This window comes from Trichosurus vulpecula, chromosome 7 (genome assembly GCF_011100635.1).
Source record: "Trichosurus vulpecula isolate mTriVul1 chromosome 7, mTriVul1.pri, whole genome shotgun sequence".
NCBI lineage: Eukaryota > Metazoa > Chordata > Mammalia > Diprotodontia > Phalangeridae > Trichosurus > Trichosurus vulpecula.
The window spans coordinates 114232718-114254941 of record NC_050579.1 but is presented as its reverse complement, the minus strand read 5'-3'; the positions used below and the strand labels follow the sequence as shown (position 1 = coordinate 114254941).

Genomic DNA, 22224 nt, shown 5'->3' with positions numbered 1-22224 from the left:
AAGTAAGGTGATAAGACCCCAAACCTGAGAACTAGAATAGACATGATAACTGTTCAAAAGCAAAGGCTATATGAAGCAAATGCTGAATGCCATTCATCTCAATAGTCTGCCATGAATGAAAAAGCATCATTAAGTGCTTATTAGGTGCCAAGCACTGTAGTAAGCTTATGTGCCAAGCTACTGTGCATATAAGTAGAAAAAAATTAAGACACTCATTGTTTTCAAGGAGCTTGTACTGTGAGAAGGGGATACAAAACAAAGAAAATTCAGCTGCTGGGCAAATGGAAAGACCCAGAAAACTGTGATGTCCCAGTGGGGTGGTGATAAGGCTGAGTCCCTTGAGTTACTTAAGTAGTTAAGTTACAGGGCAGGAAGACTTTAGGGCATAGTTGAAGGTCAGGTGGTAAGGCCTGGCCTTCCATCTCATCAGAAGGGATGGAGTTGACTCCTATTCCATTCGAACCTGTGAACGGTTAAGTACCACAAGGGTTAATATTGTTGTGTTCATTCCTTCGTTTTCGAAGAGGACCATGACATCAGGAAGATGATGACATGACTTGCAGTTGATTTTGATTTGAGTGGGGGAGGGCCGTGCAAGGTCACCAGCCTCACTTTCTCCTCCAGAGCCACCTGAGTCCAGTGGCCTGATATCTGTCAGGATGACTGGAGATGGGCCAGGATGCATTGGGAGACCCTGGCCCTTTCAGGCCTTTACAGATTCTCACTTTGAGTGAAGTAATGGGAAGACCCTTAGGGTTCCTAGTCAAAAGAGAAACTGTTACCATTGACTTTCACTCTGAGCCCCAAGGGGCCCAAATTATACCCATTAAGTAGAGCTTGGGCAGGGACCTATTGTTGTATGAACTTCACAGTGAAATGGGGGAAGGAAGGAAGGAAGCAACAAGCAAGCAAGGAACGTACCCCACGTTAACTGGGGAGGTTCTGGCCATCAAAATTTACCTCCCTTTGGAGAGGAGGACAGGGAGAGGTCTAGCTGAGTTACTCAACTGGCTGGGTCCCCATTCAGGCAGCTCGAACTACTTGCAGTTTGTAGCATAAGGGAGAAGTCAAGGTAATAGGGTTCCCCCATGTGGTTAGAACTGCCTGGAGAGGGGAGACTTAAAGAGGAGTAGGTAGGGTTTTCCTGATGGGGGTGATGGATCTTCCCAGCTTTTCCTGATAAATTCTGGGATAGCTGGGCTACGAAAGAGGATTGGAGGGTGGGGCCATGAGATTTTCTTTGATTTTACCTTCTGGCAATCCTAGATGGATTCCATTTATCTCAACACTCAAGATCTCTTTCTAGCCCTTTTCTTTATGTTTCAAAGATAGATACAGAATTGTCGTAATCTACCTCCATTTGCCTATATTTCATGGAGTATGGAGTTGACCCTGGGCTCTCAAAAGGCTGTTGTCCTAAAACCAACCTAGCTAAGTTAGGGGAGAGGCTTATAATAGGATTTAGCTGCAGGGTAATGAATTGTTTGGTCATAACATTTCTTGAAAGATATGGTCTATTCTCCACATATGACTTTTTTGTCTCCTACCTCCATTTCTTTGAACTGTCTGTCCACCATACCTTAATTACTCTTCCTCATCACCTCCACTTTTTGGAAACTTTTGGAACAGAACAGCAAGATATCCAGTTTTATTCTTCTGTAGAGTGTTTGTGGGGTGGTGATGGGTAATAAGGCTAGAAAGGTACCAGCTTGTGAAGGGATTTAAGTGCCAACCAGGAATTTATTTATTTACTTTTGATCCTTAAAGTAATAGGAAGCTACTGTGTTTATTGAGCAGGGCATTGTGGTGGCTAGACTAGAGCTTTTGTGAAATCACTTGGGCTACTGTGGGGAAGATGTATAGGAGTGGGGAAGACCAAGTAGGAGACTCATAACAAACTAGGCAAGTGATGAGGAGGGCCTGAAAGGGGGTGGTGACTGTGTGATTGGAAAGTAGGAGATGTATGGGAAGGCTGTTGTGGAGGTAGAAACTACAAGATTTGTGAAATAGAGTTAGATTCCCAACTCTTAACAAATCTATTTGATCTATTTAGTTGGCTTCATTCTTTTCCTTATTTTATGTTTACTTATTCATTTTTGGTGGAAGGTTGCTAGTTTCATTTGGTAGGACCTATTCTCAGAAATACCATGGTATCCCTGAGAGATACCTTAAACAGGATTTTTTTTTCCCTAAGAGATGGCTATTTCTAGCACACCAAGACTGTATGTTTTTAAAATAATGTTTTATTTTTCCTTAATTCTATGTAAAAACAATTTTTAATACTTATCGGGTTTTTTTTTAAAGTTTCGAGTTCCAGATTCTATCCTTCCCTTCCCTCCACCTTTCATATTAGTCATTTTGTAGAAGAAAATTCTTAATTTTTTTAAAAGGAGTGAAAAATAGTATGCTTCACTCTGTATTCAGATGCCATCAGTTCTTTCTCTGGATGTGGATGGCATTTTTCATCAAAAATCCTTTGGGATTGTCACCAAGACTGTATTTTTACGGAGAACAATTTATTGCTTTCTTGGACATATAACATACCTTTCCCTCTACATTTTGTCTTTCAGTCAACTTCTTAGCTCTCAAGGATTAATCTATCATTTTTATTGAGCTAACTCCCAGACCTACATATCCAGCCCTCATCTTTCACTAGAGCTCCATTCCTGGGTCTCCAGCTACCTACTGGACTTTTCCACCTGGGTGTCACAAGGGCAACTCAACCTGATTATCTCTTCACTATAAACACTCTCTCCCCTTTTCACTTCCTGATTTCTGTTAAAGTCACTGTATTTTTCCAAGTTACTCAGATTCACAGAGTAGGATTCATCCTCCGCTCTTTACTCTTACTCTTGCCACCAATATCCAACCTACCAGTTGCCTTCTTCATTCCACCTCCTGAACCTCTCTTGTGTGTTTTCTCTTGTCTGCTCTCACCACAATCACCTTAATCCATCCTCTCTCACCTTGGAGTTTATAATAGTCTCCCAGTTGGCCTCCCTGCCTATAGTCTCTCTCCTCTCTAGTCCATCTCCCATAAAGCTGACAAATGGCTATGCCTAAAGCATAGGTCTGACCATGCCACTTCCCTGCTCAAGCGATTTCAGTGGCTCCCTATTGCCTTGAGGAATAAAATGCAAACTCTTCTATTTGGTATTTCAAGCCTTTCACAATCTGGCTCCAGACTATCTTTATAGGCTGATCACTAACCTTAACAAACTACATTCCAGTTGAACTAGGCTACTTCTGTGCACAACATTCCAGACATTCTCCCTCCCATCCCCATTCCTTTGCACAAGCTGTGATGTTGAATGCTCTTCCTCTTCACCTTTGCTATTTGGAACACCAAGATGTTCTTCTTTCAAGAAGCCTCTTCTGATTCTTCCATTAATTAAAGTCCACCAACCAACCCATCACTGAGCATTTTATTTTGCACAGTCTATATTTACTTATCAGTGAACATCTTGTATGCCCAAGGAGAATGTAAGTTCCATGAAGGCAGAAACTATCCCTGTTTTGTACCTTTATTTCCAGCACCTAGGATAGTGCACATATAGTAGATTCTTAATAAATGCTTATTGATTGTTTGATAGGTATCCACAGATGGCCACCCAGCCTTTTTTTTTAGCTTCATCTTTTGAGAAGGAATAGGGAACAAAGGGGATAGTAGATCTTAGGAAGCAGTGGAAAGATCCCTGGTCCGCAAGACCTCAGTTAAAATCCCACATCTAATACTTATTATTTCTCTGATCTTAGAAAAATGTTCTTAACTTACTTTAGTTTCTTCATCTGTAAAAGAAGGAGTTGGATTACAACATCTCTGAGGTCCCTTCCAGCTCTGGAGCTATGATACTATGACCTATGATTCACCTCCCTCCCACTTTTCAGCTCCTTTTTGTATGTGGTCTTCCCCTGTTAGAATGTAAAATCCTTGAAGGCAGAATTGTTTTTCTTTTTGCTTGTATTTGTATCTCCAGCTTAGTACAATACCTTGCACACAGTAAGTATTCAATAAGTGCATGTTGCCTAGCTGTATCTTTTATCCTGATTGATTGACTTGGATATTTATTGAGCTTACACGGTATGCTACTACAGTATAGAACATTCATGAAATAGTTTGCCTCCTCCCTGAAGCTTCCAGTTATGCATCCCATCCATTCATATTTGCCTTTATTTTAGTACTAGTTTATCAGAAAATTTCAGGTCCTCTGTTGAAAGATGTTTTATTAGTGCAAAATATTGTCATCACTTTGGGGACTGACAGCAGGAGAGAAGTTCCATTGAGATTGGAGCAATTGTTTGCTTCTGTTGGCAGCTTTGTGGAACGATTGCTAGGGAATAAGAGTGCCGCATCGTGTGTTTGGATATTTCCTCCACCCAGGACTAAAGTTAAGCCATCTAGAAATTCTGAATCATAAGAAGAAACATTGATTGCATGGCACATGTGCCTAAGATTCTTTTGGTCCTCATTTACTAAATACTAAATCACTCAATAAACATTTATTAAGTATCTACTATGTGCCAGGCACTGTGCTAAGCACTGGGGATACAAAAAAGAGTTAGTCCTTTAGGTAACATAATACCAGAAAACAGAAAGAATTTGGCTCAAGGTTAAAGATTCTATACTATTCTGCTTCTGATTTCTACCCATTTAACCAAACAACTACTTTGTAATCTCCAGTGAGGAGGCAGAGGGTTACAGGTAGAGGATTTAGAATTTCATATCTCAATAGAGAGTCTTTTTTTGTTTGTTTGTTTTTTGGAGGGGAGAAGGCAAGGCAATTGGGGTTAAGTAACTTGCCCAAGGTCACACAGCTATTAAGTGTGTCAAGTGTCTGAGCCCAGATTTGAACTCAGGTCCTCCTGACTCCGGGGCTAGTACTCTACTCACTGAGCCACCTAGCTGCCCCCACTGAGCCACCTAGCTGCCTCCACTGAGCCACCTAGCTGCCTGGAGAGTCGTTAGAGCTAGGATTAAAAATGGAAATATGAAGAGGGCATAACAATAGACTTGGACAGCTAGGTGGTACAGTGGATAGAGTGCAGGCCCTGGAGTCAGGAGGACCTGAGTTCAAATGTGACTTCAGACACTTATTAGCTGTGTGACCCTGGGCAAGTCACTTAACTCTGCCCCAATTTTCTCATCTGTAAAATGAACCAGAGAAAGAAATGGAAAACCACCCCAGTATCTTTGTCAAGAAAACCCCAAATGGGGTCACCAAGAGTTAGACCTGACTGAAAAGTAACTGAACAAGGACTGAAAAAACAGACTTATTTGGTGGGAATACAGAGTTTGTGAAGGATAATAATGTGTAATCAGCCTGGAAAGATAAGCTGGAGTCAGATCATGAAGGACTTGAATAAAAGAGTTTGTATTTGATTCCTCAAGGCAATAGGGAGCCCCTGAAATTGCTTGAGCTGGGAAGTGACAGGGTCAGACCTGTGCTTTAAGCCATAGCGATTTGTCAGGTTCATGGAAGATGGATGGAATGGAGAGGAGAAAGACTAATACTAATAATAGCTGATATATATATACATATATATATATATATATATACACATACACACACACACACACATACACACACACATATATATATATATATATATATATATATATATATATATATATATATATATGTATGGCTATTACAGCGTGGCAGGTACTGGGCTAAGCACTTCACAATTATTATTTTCATTTGATCCTCATAACAACCCTGGAAGGCAAGTGTTATTCTCCCCCCCCCCCATTTGACAGATGAGGAAACTAAGGCAAACAGGTTAAGTGACTTGATCAGGGTCACACAGCTAGTAAGTATCTGAGGTTAGATTTGAACTCAGGCTTTCCTTGGTTCGGCTCCAACACTTTATCCAGTAAATCACCCAACTGCCCCAGACTAGATATAGGGAGAGACTGTTGCAATAGATCAAGGTAAGGGATGACAATGATCTGTACTAAGGTAATTGTAGTGTGAATATCCAAAAGGAAAGATAGAAGAGATGTTCAGGAGGTAGAATCAAGAAGGCTTGATAACTGGTTGGATATGGGTAGTATGTGAGTAAGAGTGAAGAACAGAGGATGACTCCTAGTTTATGAACCTAAATGACTAGAAAAACAGCAGTGATCTCAACAGAAATAAAGAAGTTAAGATGCATGGAGAGTGTTTAGGGTGAAAGATAGTTAGTTTGAGAAATCATTGAAGGTGGCAAAACAAAAAATTGAGGAATAGATGAGCGAGTTATAGCGTATGAATGTGATGGAATACGGCTGTGCTATAACAAATGAGGAAACAGATGATTTCAAAGACACATTAGGAACTGATGCCAAGTGGAGTAGGCAGAGCTAGAAAAACAATTTATACTATAATATCAATATGATCAAAATGAATAATTCTGGAAACATTTATGAAATGATGAAGAATGAAGTAAAAAGACCTGGGAAAACAATTTGTGTAAAGACAATGCTATAAAGAAAAACGACCTTGAAAGCTGTCAGAATTGTAGTCAATACATTGATCATCCGTGATTCCAGAGGATTGATGATGAAACAAGGTAAAGAATGAGATATATGTATTTTCAGGTCAATCAAGGAGGAAATTTGTTTTGCTTGAGCATGCATATTTGTTGTAAGGAATTTTTTTCTTTTTTTTTCAATGGGTTAAGGGGTAGGAGGGAGAGAAAAGAGATTTCTGTTAATTCAAAAAATAATTTAGTAAAAAAATAGGTTGGAGTGCTGCTAGAGATATGGAATGTTGCGCGTACTTTCAGAAGTCACTATATTATTAATTTTGATTAATTGGCTTTCTTGTTACAAGAGAACTTTCATGGAGTAGGTTGTGATCTGGACATATTTGTAATTTAAAAACAAAACACATCAATAAAACTTAAAAAATAAAAGAAATATGGAGGAAGGAGGAGACAAAAAGGCATTAAAAACAATTACTTTCTCTATCCTTCTATTGGGTAGAAACAGAAACTATTTCATCTATAAGTTATATTAAGTTTCTACCTTTGATTATCTTTTTAAAATAACATTTGTCTTGGCATGGTGGCATATGCTTACTGTCCCTGCTTTCAGGTGGATCTCTTGAGCTCTGAAGTTCTGAGCTTCAGTTCACGAAGCCAGTGGATATGGTGTCCTCACTAAGTGTTACACCAATATGATAAGGCCCTAGGATGGGAGAATGGGAAAGGAAGACCCCACCAGGGTATCTAAGGAAGTGTGAAAAAGCCCAGGTCTGAAATGGAACAAGTCAAAGCTCTCATGCCAATCAGTAGTTTCATAGGGCCCATGAGTGACTGCTACACTTTCAGCTTTGGCAAAATAGGGAGATGCAGTCTGAAAAATTATAAAATAAAGCAAAATAAAATATTAAGTGGCTAACTTGAAAGTGGGTGGCTGCTCAGTAAATTCATCAGAAGTGGGTGGCTGCTCAGTAAATTCATCAGAAATCTCTTCCATACTTCCTGCTGGTTTTGATCTTTTAATTTCAATCTCTACTGTTTGCTATATGACATTTTAAAAAAATAAACCAAAATGTTTGGAATTCTACAGACATAATGCTGGAAGGAATGATCTCTGTGTGAAAATATTAAGAATCTATAGCTCCATTATGTCAGGCCTTTTGTTCAATTCAGTACATTCAAGTAAGCAATCATTAAATGCCACCTATGTGCAAGACACAGTTGTAGGCATTGGGGATATCAGACACATAGTAAGCACTTAATGAATGCTTTTTGATTGATTAATACAAATAAAGAGAGAAGGAATATCGAGTACCTGGAGAAGAAAAGTATGAAATAAGCCTGGAAGTTGAGGTTTAAGGTAAGGTTGTGATGTGAAAGGTCTTAAATACAAAGCTAAAAAGTTTCTATTTTATGCTAGAGGCATTAGGGAGCCATTGAGGTATTATGAGCAGGGGTATGACATGGCTAGACTTGAATTTTAAGAACATTAATTTGGTAACTGTGCAGAGGAAAGGATCCCAATCAGGAAGCAATCATAGGACAAAGGTGATAAGGGCCTGTAGTAAATAATCTATATTTGATGCCCCCACTTCTACTTCTTTCTCTCTTTCCCTTATAAGCCTTCTACCATTTGGCTTATGACCCCATCACTTGACCAAAATGACTTTTTCCATGTGGCTGTGCTGATTGGTAAGAGCTTACCATATTGCTTTCCACCTGTTGTTCTGGGGAAAAGAATAAAACCAATACTGCCATTGCTGATGAAAAAGGGCCCATCATTTGATTGCCCTGTGCCTCCATTTACCATCTCTCCAAATCCATCTTCCCTTGGCCACCATTTCCCATTAGAATGTAAGCTCCTTGAGGGCTGGGGCTGTCTCTTGGTTTTGTATCCCCAGAGCTTAATATTGTACCTGGCACATAGTCAGCCCTTAATGAATTATTTTTTCATTCAAATCTAATAATTTCTTCACATTCCTCATTTTTCTTGCTTCTGTAGCACTAGATCAGGAGTGGGGAACCTAAGGTCTCAAGACCACATGTGGCCCTCTAGGGCCTCAAGTACAGCCCTTTGACTGAATCCAAACTTCACAGAACAAATCCCCTTAATAAAAGGATTTGTTTTGTAAAACTTGGACTCAGTCAAAAGGCTGCACCCAAGGACCTAGAAGGCACACACATGGCCTCAATGCCACATGTTCCATACCCCTACACTAGATACTGTTGACTGTTCTGTTCTTTTTGAGTTTTTATGAAACGGCTCTGATTTGCTTGTCTTCCCATATATTTGACCACTCCATGGTGTCCTTTGCTAAATCATCATCTGTGTCGTATCAATGAACTGTGCATATACCCCCAGGTTCTGTTCTGTGTCTAATTCTCTTCTATATTTTCTCATTTGATGATCTTTTCAATTCCCACGGGTTCAATGAATGATTTCCATATCTTCACATCCAGCTCTTATCTCTCCTGAGCTCTAGTCCTGCCTGACTAATTGCCTAATTGATCATTTCAGTTCCAATCCAATTCAAATTGGATGTCCCATTAGCCGTCTCAAACTCGACATGTCGAAAACAGAACTCATGATCTTTGTATCCCAAACCACTCCTCTTCTAAACTTCTTTATTACTCTTGACAGTAGTATTCTTTATACTACCATCTCTCCTCAGTGTCATCTTCCACTAAAATTTTCATTCACTCCATCTATCCAATCATTTGCTTAATATTATCATCTCTATCCTCGAATGGCTTACTTATGTTCCATTCTTTCCACTTAAAAAAAGTATTACCCTAGTTGAGGGCCTTGTTCGTTAACCTTACACTTCAACGATTGCAATAGCCTTCTAGTTGGTCTCCATTCCTCAGGTCTCGTACCACTCCCATTCATCCTCTGCACAGCTGCCAAAGTAATTTTCTTTGTCTATATTACCATGTCTCCTTCTTACTTAATGAACTCTAGTGGTTCCTTATTAGTTCTAAGGTCAAATATAACCCAGTCCCTTTCTACCTTTCCAGTCTTAACACACTGTTCTCCTCTATCCAATGTGGTCCAGCCATATAAAGGACTACTTGCAATTCGTCCCACATAAAGTTCAGTCTTCCATCTCTGCTGGCTGACCCCCATGTCTGGAAAGTACCTCTACATCTTAGAATCTCTGGTTTTCTTCAGAACCCCAAACTTAAATACCACCTTCTCCACATGAAGCTTTTCCTGGTCCCCTGAACTGCATGTGCTATCCCTCTCAATACTAGCATATTTATTTTCTATATATTTTATATGCATACTTGTCAGTGTAGTTGTTGTCTCCTCCAGAGACTATTTCGCTTTTGGCGTTGATGCCCCAGCACTTAGAATAGTGCCTGGCACATAGTAAGTGGTTAACAAATTACTGTTAGTTGATTGATTGATAAGTTAGTGGACAAGGTGATGTAATCAAGAGACATCATTGAGTTAGCCTCAACAGGACCTGGCAATTGATTTGATATGGGATGTGAGGGAGAGTAAAGGATGATTCTGAGCTTGCAAACCTGGGTAGAGAAACTGAATTGCTCTGGATAAAAGTAGGGAAGTTTGGGGGTTGAATGAAGGGAGGGGAGGTAATAAATTCCATGTTGTACATGCTAAGTTTGAGGTCCTTACGAGACCTCCAGGTAGATGTGTCATGCAGGCACTTGGCAAAGTGCTTGATGCATTGTGAAATACTATAAACAATTTTCCAACCCACACAATTTTCTCTGTAGAATTAAGAAGCCACAGAGAGGAAGAAAGCTTCTGTTCTTGGTCCTCATTCATCTACTTATACTCACCTTTGGACAAATAGTTGAGTAGCTATTACCAAGGCTGAGTTATAGGATGCTACTTTTCTGAGAAATTTTTCCTTTTTCTAGGATCAACTCAACTTTCCCACCCCCAGAAAACTGGCTAGTACTGAAAAATGTAATCCAACTTATACAAGAAAGGAATTTTGGAATCTTCTGTTGGCTTGATTGTGACCTAATTGGATTAAGAAACTTCCTGTGTGGTATACATAACCGAGTCATGCCAGTACAGCTTGTCCTCTTGGATGCTTACATGACAAACGTGTCATTCTAAAGAAAGGAACCAAAATAAAACCTCTCTCAAGGGGGATAACCTTAAAGAAGGGCAGGAGAAGTTAATACAAGCCAGTATGAAAAACTCATACAGTAGTGTTTAAAACATTCAGCCAACCAGCCAATAAACATTTATTAAGCACTTTCTATATGTCAGGCACTATGCTAAGCCCCAGGGGTACAGAGAAAAAGCAAAACCAGTACTTGTCCTCACATTCTGGTGGGGCAAACAATATGTTAATAATAGGCACATGCTAGCTACATACAGAATACATGAAAGGCTGTTTTAGAGGGGAAGGCTCTAGCATCCAAAGGGACTGGGAAAGGCTTCCTGCGAGATGTGGGGATTTGAGCAGTCTTGAAGGAAGCCAAGGAAGTCAAGAGATTCAAATGAAGAGGGAAAACATTCCAGGCCTGGGTGAAAGCCAGTCCAAAGACAGAGGGAGTATCATGTACAAGGAACAGCAAGGAGGTCAGTGTTGATGTCCTTCCTTGGAAAGTTATTGCCTTCTATGATGTAAATGGACAGTAAGCTACACGTGGCAGTCATGAAAAGGCAAGCCAGATGCCCCCCACTCCCATCTTGGCTCCAAGGTGAAGGTGAGGAAGGGAATCTCCAATCTCAGTCTGGCCCAGACTGGTTTGGCATGAGATTTGGCTGGGACCTAGACACTCATGAAGAGAAGTCCTCAATGGCCTGGATACCTGGGTTTTGTGCTTAGGTCACCAGGAAAGATCCTGGAAAGTATTCTATGACAGAGTGCCTGACTTGGAATAGAAGTCCTGGCTTCAAGTCTTGACTCTGACACATTAGCTGTATGACCATGGAATAAATCCCTTGACTTCTTAGAGCTTCAGTTTCCTCATCTGTAAAATAGGGGTGATAATAATTACATTATCAAATTCATAGGGTTGTTTTGAGGCTCAAATGAAATTTTATGTGTATACGTAAACACACATATATGTATATGTATACACACACACCACTTTACAGATATGAAGGCACTATAAATGTTCATTATTGTTCATGATGTCATTATTATCACTGTTTTCCTTAGTCAACACGGTTTGAAAGTTTGAATTCATCTGACTCATCCCTTACCTTCACCCATCGCATCCACTCAGCAACAAAGCCTGATAATTCTTGTTATGTAATTTCTCTGCCGTTTGCCATTTTTCTCCATTTAGTTATTGTGCCCACCAAGAAATACGGAAATTTAGAATTTGAAGGGACCTTAGTTTGACCATCTAGTCCAGCCCACACTTGAAAAGGACTCCCTCCTGTAACCTACCCAAAAGGTAGTCATCCAATCTATGCTTGAAGACCTTTGTGGGCAGGGGAGGAACTCTACCCTCAGTCCTTATCGCTTTGCACCTGAGTTGCTGCAATTATTTTGTTATTTTCTTGCCCTCAGTCTTGCCCACCCCAGACCTCCTCTAATTTATATCTCATTATCATTAACAGATTAATTTTCATGAAATACACTGCCATATATCAATCCCTAAGAGCATAAATTATGTGCCATATAGAATGGCAGAAAGTACCTAGTACAGAGCATGTGTTCAAATGACGTTTAACTATATAAAATCCATCTGTGCTTCCAAGAAAAAAAGTGTCCTATTTCCTACCCCTTCCTGCTCCTTATGGGTATTTTCCAAGGTTCTGATTTTGACCCATTTCTCTATTCTTTCTATATTTGTGAGTGATTTCATCTATTTCCCCAGCTTTCTTTTTGACCTTTATGTAGATGACTTCTAAACCTAAATTTCCAGGCCTGACCTGGAATCCCAAGATTTTGTCCCACATTACCTGTCAAATGTCAACCTGATTGGATGTTCTGTCAATACTTCAAAGTCAGTTTATCTAAATCTGAACTACTGCTCTTCCTCCCCAAACTATCCTTTTCTTCTGGCTTCATTATTTCTATTTACTCAATTTAATAAATATTTATTAAACATCTGCTCTGTGTGAAATACTGGCCTAAGTGGGCTATGGATAAAGCACAGATGAGTAAGATCTTACATTTTAGTAGCGGGAATAAGATAAGGGTATAAATCTGGTCCAAGATAGAATATATTAAATGTATAGAAGAAGTACATGACAGACTCCTGAAGGTACAGATCACCTCTGTCTAGGGTAATCTGGGAATATTTCATGGTGAAAGAGTATTTGAGCTAGGTCTGGAATTATGGGTAGCACTTTCCTAATAACTGAAGCTTGAAGGTGCTATCTTTGAATCACTCACTCTTAATATTCAATATGTTGCTGTATCCTTGATACTTTATTTTTTTGTTGTTTTTGTGGTTTTTTTGCGAATAGCATTTTATTTTTTCTAATTACATGTAAAGATAGTTTTCAACATTCTTTTTTTTTAATAAAATTTTGAGTTCCAATTTTTTCTCTTTCCCTTCCTCCCTTCCTCCCTCCCTTCCCCTTCTCCCTATGACAGCAGGCAATCTGATAGATTATTCATGTGCATTGATACTTCCTTTATATCACTCATATCCATTCCCATTGCCATCACTCAAGTTCATGCCCTTATTAAATTACAGAGTCACTGATTTAATCCAGGAATGGATTTTAGAAGTTATATAGTCCAAACCCCCCACTTTATAAATCTGAGTCTCAGAGAAGTTGTGATTTAACCAAATGAGATAATATTTGTAAAGAACTTAGAACACTGATTACACATAGTAATCACTTAATCGATGCTTGTTCCCTCCCCCTTTCCCAAGGGCATACAGGTAGCTAGCAGGAAAGCCAAGTTTCAAACCCAGCTCTTTTGGTTCCAAATCCTGTCCAGACTGTTGGAATAACTTCCAAATTTACCTCTGCCTGCAGGCTCTCTCTTCCTTTTTGGTCCACCCTTCACATTGCTATCAAACTAATTTTCTTAAAACACAGACAGTTTACTTAGTTTGACATTTGAGCTTCTTCATAATTTGGCTACAACCTACTTTGTTAGCTTTATCACCAGGCACTTCTTACATCATTCCTAGCCTTCAAGCAGCCAAGGTAATTTGGAGGCATCAGAGGAGGTATTTATCACATATTTCATTTTTATTGTAATTTTTAATGTATAGTCTTATTTCCCCCTACCACCCTATAAGCTTTTGAAGGCAATGATTATTCTTATTCTGCATACTATCTGCATACTATATCTGCATGCTATAGTGGATAGAATAGTATCAAGAGGACTGTGTTCAAATCTTGCCTCTGCATTAGATACTTAATAGGAAATCGATCTGAGCCTCAATTGCCTCATCTGTCATGCGGAATATAACACTCCAATTACAGACCTCAAAGGGTTGTTGTGAAGAAAGGGCTTTGTATAATCTTAAAGTATTATTTAAATGTGAGTCATCATTCTTCCTTTATGTATTGTTACATATAACACATTACACATTGCCTGCATTCATTTGTTAAGTGAATGAAAAAATAATATAAATCAATCAAATCCAATCTTTCTTTTCTTGGTTTCAAGTCTCTTCGTGATCTAGTCTGCACCTAGCCAATATCACTTCCTGCTATTGCTCAACACCTACCTTCTATTCTTGTTAGGTCAGTCTCCTCATTATTCTCTCCACATACCATACTCATTCCTTCTTCTGACTTTTTAAGAGACTCAATCAGCGTATTTTCTACCTGGTGTGACCTCTGCCATCCTCTGCCTGGTAACAGCTTAACTATCTTTAGAGCCAGGCTCAAGACACACCTCTTTTGTGAAGCCAACCTTGAAGATTTCTCACCAATATTCTAGTTGCCCAGTCTGTTTATACTGTACAGTTTTCCTGTACAGTTAATTCTACAATCTTATTTGCTTATTTTGTCATGTACTTATGACTTGTTTCCCTAGATGTTAAGCTCTTCTCTATAGTGAGCAGCCACTATGTGTTTTGCTTCGGGTAAAACCATGTAACGTCTTACACGGTGCTCACATCATAGCACCTAGTAGGTAATCAGCAAATACTCTGGCACCAGCCAGTCATTAAGTTCCTCTCAACCTGCTCTGGGTTCCAGCTCAAACAAGCCTCCTTCCTGTTCCCTGTACACCAAATTCCATCACTGGCCTTGGTTTCTTTGCACAGGCTGTAACCTCAGCCTGGAATGTCCTCCTTCTTTGCCTCCACCCCTTGGAACCAGGAGCTTCCTTTAGGATTTGGGTTAACTGCCATTTCTTACACTAGAGTTTTCCTGATCTTTTCAGTTTTTTGAGTTCTCTCTATGCCATGTAATTACTATGCATATATGTTTTTTATTTACTTATCTTTATGTATATAAGTAATTTTTCTTTCAGTAGAATGTCAGCTCTTTAAGGCAGGGCCTACTTTAGTTTTAGTTTTGGTTTTCCCAGTAGATGGCTTGGTTCTTTTGATATAGCAGTCACTTAGCAAATGCTTATTGAATTGATGCAGTTCATCACATTGTAGAATTGGAAGGGATAATACAGATTATCTAGTCCTATCTTTTCATTTCATTTATGAGGAAACTGAGGCACCAAGTAAAGAATAATAGCAAAATGCATTATTTTATTTTAGCTTCTGGACCAAGTGAACTCTGGCAGCTTAAAGTAAATTGCTCCTATGGAACATGGGAATCTTTTTTTTTTTTTTACACTTTCTGCACTGGCCTACCCTTGAGTAACCAGATTAAGTTAAAGCAAATTTCTTCATATGTTGAAGAAATAGGAAGTCCATCTGGCCAGGATTAGTGGTGTAAGGTTAAGAGTTATGAATGTTTATTTACTTGAAATGATTCTGTGCAATCTCTAAGCTGACATTTACAAAATCAGGGTGAGAGCTGTTATTTGATATTTCCATGGATCTTGGATTTCATCAATGGAAGCAGACCCTACAACAGAATAGATCTGCAATGCATCCATGCTTCCTCATCCTGTGTGACTTATCCATGTCTTTCCATAAATCCTCCATGGGTGATATACTCAATGTGTTGGGGACATACTTCTACATCTTTTGACATTTCTTAGATACCAGTGGAGTTTGCGGGCTCTCCATCAGTTATCCCTCCCTCTTACTACAAGAATGACCCACCTTCTTTTCCCATCATTTATTTATCTGTTGATATATTTGACACCCTTCTGCTGTGTAGCTGTTTATGGTTAACATGTAACAACCTGTTCTTGCCCAACACATACCTCTCCATTGCCTTTTGTGTAATACAGAGCTTTCAAGACTATGATATTCATTAGTTCATAGCCATCCAGCATAACCTGAAGAATACTGATATTAGAAAATTGGGCCTTTGTTTTAAGGGAGAAGCTTAGGATTGTAAAAGTTTTCCAAAGAAAATCTAGGCCCCTCTCCTCCTATTCATCTGGATCCAATTAATTGTCTATGTGCAATATCTATCTAAAATGTATACACTGATGGACTTACTCTCTGGGTTACCCATGTCATGACATATCTCCTTGATTTTTCCTGTGTATATTGCTTGACCAAACTCTTTGAATGATTTTGAGTCCTTTTAATGAGGATCTGTAGTGTCCTGATGCTTAATGCAATCAACCAGATGTGATTTGCATGCAGGAATATACGAAAGACCTTTCAATTTATAGGGAATCTCTCTTTCACTTGAACTCTGTGGCAAATACCTTTAAGCATATGTCTCTCTGTTTTATCCCCTGGTTGATATGAATGATCAGATATTATTGAGTGTTACTTCTATTATTATTATTACATCTTTCAAGAACTCTTGTTTGATCTTGACTTATGTGTGTGGGATAGCCTGTTGGAAGAGAACCTTGAAGGTTGTGGTTTGCTCTACCTAATTAAATATTTTTTTTATAGTCAACAAATAGTAAGCACAGTAGAGGCTTGTATCCTCTAGGTTTTTTAGGCTGTTGTGGCACTGTAAAGATGTGGTCTGCTGTGAAATGTTGCTTGTGAGTGTCTTTTTCTCATCTCAGAAATTTTATCAAGGAGGCCCTCTGTACACATGTAGATTATTCTTATAAATAACTTTATGGAGTTGGAGAAGGTAGGTGTATCAATTGACAGTTTATTGTATTTTATTGGTTACTTTTTTAAAAAAGTAAGGTGCAATATTTTCCCAAGTATTTAGTATCCTCTCAACTTTCAGAATCAATCATGGATCTCTTCTATAGGTCTTACTCTAGTCCAGCTAGTCTTCTGCATCTTTATTTTCTTTAATACCATTTCTTTGTACTGAAATGTTAAGAGTCCAAACATGGTGACTCCATTGTTGTCAATGTAGAAATCTTTATAGCATTTCCCACCCACCCCCACTTTTTCTTGTGTGTTTTTCTCCCAGTTTTTATCCTTAAAGGCCCTTTAGATGCTCTGGCTTAGCCAACTAGAGTTAGGTCTCTTGCCAAGGCTTTGGTAAACTTGTTTTTCAAACCCTTTAGTGCATCTCACTGTTTTATGAGGTGACAGTGTTCATGATGATCTTTCACCATCCATTTTTGTAAAATATTTCAAACAAGTTTGAATTTCAAACTGACATTGCCCTTGGCTGACCTATCATCTATACAAAAATTTTAATACATAATATTTTTTTCTAACAAATCATTGCATGCCACTTATTTAAAGGATTTTATGTGATTTTTAAGGATATGCTTGTGTAGTGTTATAGCAGAATTGTAGGATTTTAGATCTGAAATGTATTTCTGAGATCATTTTGTCCAAGCCCCTCAAATTTTATAAATGAATGAAAAAGGCATAGCCAAGTTAAAAAAAAGTTATCCAAGTTATCCAAGATCACAAACTTAGTAGCCCAATTCTCTGGCTCCCAACTCGTAATTTTTTAAAAAAATTCTGAACTCAGCAAACAGCAAATAAATTAAGCATTTCTACATGTAAAGTGGAGCAGAGAAAGAAGATTATACATGAAGCTGCAAATCTCTTTAAGTACTACTAGCTTTTCTTTTGAAGTATGTAACAATTTCAACATGTAACTTTCAAATCTGTACTGGTTTTCCTTCTTTTGTCTTCTGTGTATTAAAAAAAATCAATAACTTTTTTATTTTATTTTATTTTTTTCTACTAGTTTGATTCTGGCGCTGAATAAGTAAATAAATTTAGGTAGTATTGTCTTTTAGTATATTGTCATGGCCTGACCATGAGCAATTAATGTGTACAGATATTTTGTAAAAAATAAAGTTTTGTAGTTGTATTCATACAGTTTTTATGTATGTCTTGGTAAGCAGGCTCCTAATTATTTATTCATGTATATACATATATGTATATGTATGTGTGTGTACATATATATATATATATGACTTCTTTGCTAATATTTTATTTAATATTTTCGTGTCATTATTCATTAGGAGTATTTGACCATCGTTTTCTTCCTCTGCTTTGTTTCTCCATTGCTTAGATATTAACCATTCTATTTGTATTATAGAAAGTGTTTGATAGGCTTCCTTATTTTTGCAGTTTATATAACATATGAACTGATTATTCTTTTAATGTTTGTTAAAATTCACTTATAAATCCATGTAGTCCTAGTGGTTTTTTTTTTTCACTTTGGGAATTCATTTACAGATTGCTCACTTTTCTTTTTTGGAAATTCAGTTATTTAAATTCTATATTTCTTCTGTACATGGGTATTTTCTATGTTTTAAATATTTATCCGTTTCATCGAAGTTAATTGTTGTTGGCATATAATTGGACAAAATTGCTTCTGATTATTTTCTTTATTTCATCTTTGGTTATAAATTCTCCTTTTTTCATTTTTCATACTGAAAATTATGTTTTCCTCCCTCTTTTTAAAAATCAGAGTTTTTATCTTTTTCTTTCAGAAAGCTACTGTCTAGCTTCATTTTTTAATTAAATGGGGGTTTTTTGTATTCAATATTATTAATATTTCTTCCCAGCAACTATAGCAAGGGTTTAAAAAGACAAGAAAAAAATTGGCTCAGCAAACCAACACATCAACCATGTTTGACTCTGTATCTGTACAATAATACAAATGAAAGAAGCACTAAAAGCTGAATCAATTAATCAGTCTATAAGCATTTATTAAACACTTAGTATGTGTCAAGCACTGTACTAGCTCCTGGGGATGAAAAGACAAATGTGTAAACAGTCCTTATTCTCAAGGACCTTATACTCTAGGCCAGAAAAAACATCATCTACATATAAAAGTATGCAAAAAAAAAAGCCCAAAACAACCTAAATAGATGATTTGTGGGAGAAAGTTTTGCAAGCCAGAGAGGTTAAGGAGAGGCCTCTGGTAGCAGGCATCACTTGTATTGAGCTTTAAAGGAAACTAAAGATTCAAAGAGGGGAGAAAGGGAAGGAGTACATTTTAGGTATTAGAGGGGAGGGGAGGGGCAGCCAATGAAAAGTCATGGAGACAGAGATGGAGTGCCATGCATGAGAAACAGCAAGAAGACCAGTTTGGCTGTACCAAAGGATGGGTGGAGCAAAATAATGGTCACTAAGACTGGAAAAGTGGATTAGGGCCAGATTGTAATGGATTTTAAATGTCAAAACAGAGAAGTTATTATCTGATCCTAAAGGTAATAGGGAGCCATTGGTGGTTACTTGAATAAGAGAGTGACATGGTCAGATAGGCATTTAGGAAAATCATGATGTACAAGATTATTTCAAGAGGGAGAGAATATTGGTGACTGAGGGAGGTGAGTAAGATAAATTAGGAAAGTTCCATAAAAGATGGCTCCTGAAATATGCTTGAAAGGAAGCTAAGTATACAAAGAGGGAGAGGTTTGGAGGGGCTACTTTCTTGGTATGGGGGACTACTTATCCAAATTTATGGTTGGGGGAAATAGAACCTCTAGCAAGCTAATTTTACATGGATGGATAGTATGGAAAGGGGAACAATAAGAAGAAGATTAGAAAAGTAAAAGTGGGACCTAGATTACAGAGGGCTTTAATGCTCAGCTTGAAGAAAGAGTTTATATTTCCACCCCACCCCACCCCAGAGGCCACAGAAAGCCATTGAAGATTTCTGAGTAAGGGGTGCATGGCCAGACTCGTATTTTAGAAACTCAATCTGGCAGCTGTGTGATTAGACATGAGGTGGGAGAAAGAATGAGAGTGGGAGAAAAGAAAAGGTAAAAATGACTCCAAATTTGTTTCACTGAGCATATGATGATGCTATCAAAAAAAATGGAAAATATAGGAGAAGAGCAGATTTGGGAGGAAAGATGATAAGTTCAGTACTGAAGATGTTCAATTTAAGATGCTGACAGGCCATTTTAAGCAGTTAGGAGGTCGAATATCTGGAGAGAGGTTGAGAGTAGAGATAGATTCATATAGACTTGAGAGTCACCTGCATGGAGGTGACAAATGAAGTCATAAAAGTGAATGAGATCGCCAACAGAGAAAGTATAGTGAGAAAAGTAAAGAGAACCAAATTCAGAATCTAGAAGGTCACTTAAGGGGCAAGAAAGATGGGAGTGAGATGGTGAACAATTAAAGTACAGCATTATAGAAGCCAAGGGAGGAAAGGATCTCGTTATGGTGGGAGGGGGAGGTAGGAAGTGGTCAATAGTATCAAATGCTCAAAGGCAAGTGAAAAATAATGACGGAGGGGGAAAGGCCATTGGTCATTGGAAAGGTACCTTCGTGAAAGCCATCCACATTACAAGGAGCTATGGAAACTAGTGAGTTTTGTTGTAGCCAAGGAATGCAAACAATAAGTAGTCATCAGTTGTAGAATGGATAAACAAATTGTGGCATATGAATTGATGGAATTTTATTGTACCAAAAAAAATAATACTGCTTATGATGGAAAAATCTGCATAAATGAATGAATGAAAAGTGAAATGAGAAGGATCTGAGGCCTTGTCTCTCAGTGTTGCTCCTAGATACATTATTCTAAACATTATGTCCATTGCCTGTTCCCTGCAGTGGCTCATATGTCTTCCCATATTTCTCTTGGTTCTCTCATTATTGTTTCCTACAGTATGATAATGTATTACATTCATATATTATAACTTTACCAGCCATTCCTCAATCAATAGACAGTCATTCTGTTTCCATAAAAAGTACTGCTATAAATACTCCGGCATATGTGAGACTGAATGTCTTTCTCAGGAGGTAGAACCGTTTAAGTATAATTTAGGGAACAAAATGAAGGATGGAGACCTGTGTCCTCTATCCGCTGTGCCACATGGCTGCCCAAATAGCTCTAGAGTTACTATGAGAGGGCTCAGTAAAGAGGAGCTTTGGCAGTGAAATACTTCTTATATGATCAGTGTAAGTGGTAGGCACTTAATGAATGCTTGTTCCTTCCCCTTCCCCAACTGAGATGATTAAGGCCCCAAAGAGGGTTTGTTTATTTGTTTTGTCTTGTTTTGCATGAGTTTAATGGGCTTGCCTTCTTCTGTACAATCCAAATTAGTCAATATGGTACAGTGGAGAAAGCAATGGACAGGGTAGCTAAGCACCTTGACTCTTAGCCCTAACTCTGCTGCTAATTGACTAGGTGACCTTGGATTCAATTTTCCTGTCTGAACCTCAGTCTCCTCATATGCAAAATGAAGGGGTTGGACCAAATGATTTCTAAAGGCCCTTCCAGTTCCTTTAATGGTCTAATATTCTTCCTTTTTACTTTGTGCATGGTGTCAAATACATAGTAGGTGCTTAATCAACGCTTGCTGACAAAACATTTTGATCTGGGAAGACCCATCCTATGAGGAAGTTGGGGTCTCAACTCCTCACACATAATAACAATACTGGCTAACATTTATATAGTATTTGAAGGTTTCCAAAGGGCTTGCATTTTTATTTCCAGCACTTAGCATGGTGCCCGGCACATAGTAAGCGCTTAATAAATATTTGTTGTCTTATATTTTATTTGATCCTCATAGCAGCTCTGTGAGGTGAAATGGTTTGCTCAGGATCACGCAGGTAGTCAGGATCTGAGGCAAGATTCAAATTTAGGTCTTCCTAACTCCAGGGCCAGTATTCTATCTGCTGCATCAAGCTGCCTTTCAAAATGAGAGGAAGGGAGCTTCTCTTTGGAAGGTGAAGGGGGTACCACAATCTTAAGGAATAATAATGAATTACATTTTTCTGCACGGTCCAATGATCCTATTCTTTAGGTCTCAAGGCAAAAACTTATGCCAACCTTTTTTTTTTTTAATACAACATGTTGTCTTGTGCGACTGGTATCTTAATGAGAGCTTGGTTATCTTCATTCTAGCTGTATGAGAAATCCAGTCTCGGGATCAAAGATTTGGAGACGGAAGTCAGCCAGTCATTAAGCATTTATTAAATGTTTACTCAGGGACTGTGCTAAGTGCCAGAGATACAAAGAAAAGCAAAAACATAGTTCCTGTTATCACATTCTAATGTTAGAGGCTCAGAGAGGTCATATAGGTCAACTCCCTTGCTGTACAGATGAAGAAATTCCTACTAATAATGACTTTACCTCCCTGAGGTTCTGAGCTGGAATTTGAACTCAGATCCTCCAAATCTTATACTCTTTCCATTATACTAAAATGACATTGGAGATATAGGCATTCATATTGTTTTCTTTTAGAGGGATTATAGCTATTGTGTACAGAATCTCTTTTACAGCTAAGCTTTTGTTATGATTTTAAATTCAGATGTTTGAGATTATTGCTAGTTTCTTGGTTTATCCACCTACGTCTGTCCCTTAATCTTATGCCCCCAAAGGGAAATGTTACTTAAGACATCCTTAGGTCT

The 22224-nt window shown here is 38.3% G+C and overlaps 1 protein-coding gene across 2 annotated transcripts in view; it reads left to right on the top strand.

Moving 5' to 3' along the window:
* PHACTR2 (phosphatase and actin regulator 2) overlaps positions 1-22224 on the top strand; it is a 168203-nt gene that overhangs the window by 26131 nt on the left and 119848 nt on the right. The gene's annotated exons all lie outside the window — the stretch shown is intronic.